The sequence below is a fragment of the Colobus angolensis genome, unplaced genomic scaffold (assembly GCF_000951035.1).
Source record: "Colobus angolensis palliatus isolate OR3802 unplaced genomic scaffold, Cang.pa_1.0 Scaffold270, whole genome shotgun sequence".
Lineage (NCBI taxonomy): Eukaryota > Metazoa > Chordata > Mammalia > Primates > Cercopithecidae > Colobus > Colobus angolensis.
Genome location: NW_012115933.1, coordinates 122842 through 125509, shown reverse-complemented (window position 1 = coordinate 125509; position 2668 = coordinate 122842). Strand labels below are relative to the sequence as shown.

The 2668-nt window shown below is 39.6% G+C and overlaps 1 protein-coding gene across 1 annotated transcript in view; it reads left to right on the top strand.

Annotated features, from left to right (window-relative positions):
• Positions 1 to 2668, top strand: part of KIF11 (kinesin family member 11) — a 64483-nt gene that overhangs the window by 40148 nt on the left and 21667 nt on the right. The gene's annotated exons all lie outside the window — the stretch shown is intronic.

The following is a 2668-nucleotide window of genomic DNA, read 5'->3' as shown; positions in this document are numbered from 1 at the left end:
GATGGTCTCGATCTCCTGACCTCGTGATCCGCCCGTCTCGGCCTCCCAAAGTGCTGGGATTACAGGCTTGAGCCACCGCGCCCGGCCTAGAAAGATTATTTTCAAATGTATGGAACTAACTTTTGAAACCTTTTTCACTCATGTCTTGTAACATTAGGAGTAGGAGTTATTAGTGAGGCTTCTAATGACTAAAGGGCAAGTTTAGCACCACATGATAGCAAGGGACTTGTTAGTTGGCCCAGAAATTGATAAGTCACTTTTTCCTCAGGGGTCCTGGACCCAACCAGAAGGGGATATTGGGTAGTTAATTTTAAAACTACAGTAATATATGATAGTAATAATAGTGCAAGAAAAGTATCTTTTAGAATTCTGGGAACACATAACAATTCTTAGGGTTAGATCTGTGTGGCTATGCCCTTCTGGGCCATAACTGTATATCTTTTCTCCACAGTTCTATGGAAGTCACTCATCTAATTGCACTTCATATTACCTCCTTCATACTTGATTTATATATAGTCTTTATTTTAAAATTATATGGTTGGTCTAGGAAGTTCTTAGCCATATAATTTGTTTTCTTTGTTCAGGGTCTTTGCCTCCCTTTTTCAGTTTAACAATATTTATTAAACATTTTCCAAGTAAATACTACAAATGTTAGCTGACCCTCTGCCTCAATTCATTGCTTAGATGACATTATTTGATAGGTTTTCTCAATCACCCAAATTTGACAGTGTTAAAAGATACCCTGTCAGTACTAACTTTTCAAATATTGATTCATTCATTAAATGGTGGTCTCTATATATACAGGCATACTTCAGAGATGTTGCAGGTTTGCTTCCAGACTACTGCAATAAAGTGAATATTACAATAAAGCAAGTCATGAATTTTTTGGTTTCCCAGGGCATATAAAGGTTATGTTGACCAGGCACAGTGGCTCACGCCTGTAATTCCAGCAGACGCCTGGTGGGACAATCAAAACACAAACAACGTTTATCAATTACGTTTGCTGTCTTATAGGGGTACAGTTGATGGTACCCCAAGACAATTATAATAGTAACATCAAATGATCATTGATCACAATGTGTAATGAAAAAGTTTTAACTACTACAGTAGTTACCAAAATGTGATGCAGAAACAGAAAGTGAGCACATGATATTTGAAAAAAGTCACTGATAGACTTGCTCAAGGTAGGGTTGCCACAAACCTTCAATTTGTAAAAATTTGGTATCTGTGATGCATAGTAGGGTGAAGCACAATAAAATAAGCTATGCCTGAACTGATAGATTTCTACTTACCAAGTTACGATTTTTTCTTGAATTAAAAGAGGAATGTTGCTCTCACAAAATTAGTTGAAATTGATATGCTAGCTCTTCTTTCCAAAAGAATGCCAGTAGGCCTATAAGTATTTACTAATGTATTTCTGTTATACTTCCTCAGCCCTATCCTACCAAAAGGAGCTTAGATAAGGATTTTTTTCTTTTTATAAATATTTCCAATCTATACTACATTCTTAATTTTTCCCATTTCTTGACAAGAACAACATCTTTCACAAGTTCTTCTGATACAATAGGATATAAGTCATCTCAGATCTTCAGAGTTAAATACTTCCAGCCCAAGGGCTAATCTTGGTGACTACTTGGTCTCAGCCTTTTTGACTGGTAACCTAAACTTGTTTGAAATTTATTTTCTTTTTTTTTTTTTTTTTTTTGAGACGGAGTCTCGCTCTGTCGCCCAGGCTGGAGCACAGTGGCAGGATCTCAGCTCACTGCAAGCTCCACCTCCCGGGTTTACGCCATTCTCCTGCCTCAGCCTCCCGAGTAGCTGGGACTACAGGCGCCCGGCTAGGTTTTTTGTATTTTTAGGAGAGATGGGGTTTCACCGTGTTAGCCAGGATGGTCTCGATCTCCTGACCTCGTGATCCGCCCGTCTCAGCCTCCCAAAGTGCTGGGATTACAGGCTTAAGCCACCGCGCCCGGCCGAAATTTATTTTCTTAAAGTATACCTGTAGGTTTTTAAAAATTTATTTTCTTTGGAGTGATGAAATCTTATTAATTGACTGTCATTTTCCTCTCTTTTGAATTCTTCTGACTTCTATTTCATTGAACTATTAAGAAATTGTTCTGGCTCGTGCGGTAGCTCATCCCAGCACTTTGGGAGGCCGAGGTGGGTGGATCACTTGAGGTCAGGAGTTCGAGATCAGCCTGGCCAACACGGTGAAACCCTGTCTTTACTGAAATACAAAAATTAGCTAGGCATGGTAGCAGGTGCCTGTAATCCCAGCTACTCGGGAGGCTGAGGCAGGATAATTGCTTGAACCCAGGAGGCAGAGGTTGCAGTGAGCTGAGATCACGCCATTGCACTCCAGCCTGGGCCACAAGAGTGAAACTCTATCTCAAAGAAAGAAAAGAAAAAATTCTATGTTTTCACTGGGCTTGAAAAAAAGAGAAATTATTATATTTATTGTAATATAATAAATTATTGTATTATTATATTGATTTATCTATGTAGACTATAAAGAATGGAGAATGGGGCCGGGCATGGTGGCTCACGCCTGTAATCTCAGCACTTTGGGAGGCCTAGACAGGCAGATCACCTGAGGTCAGGAGTTCGAGACCAGCCTGGCCAACATGGTGAAACCCCATCTCTACTAAAAATACAAAAATTACCTGGG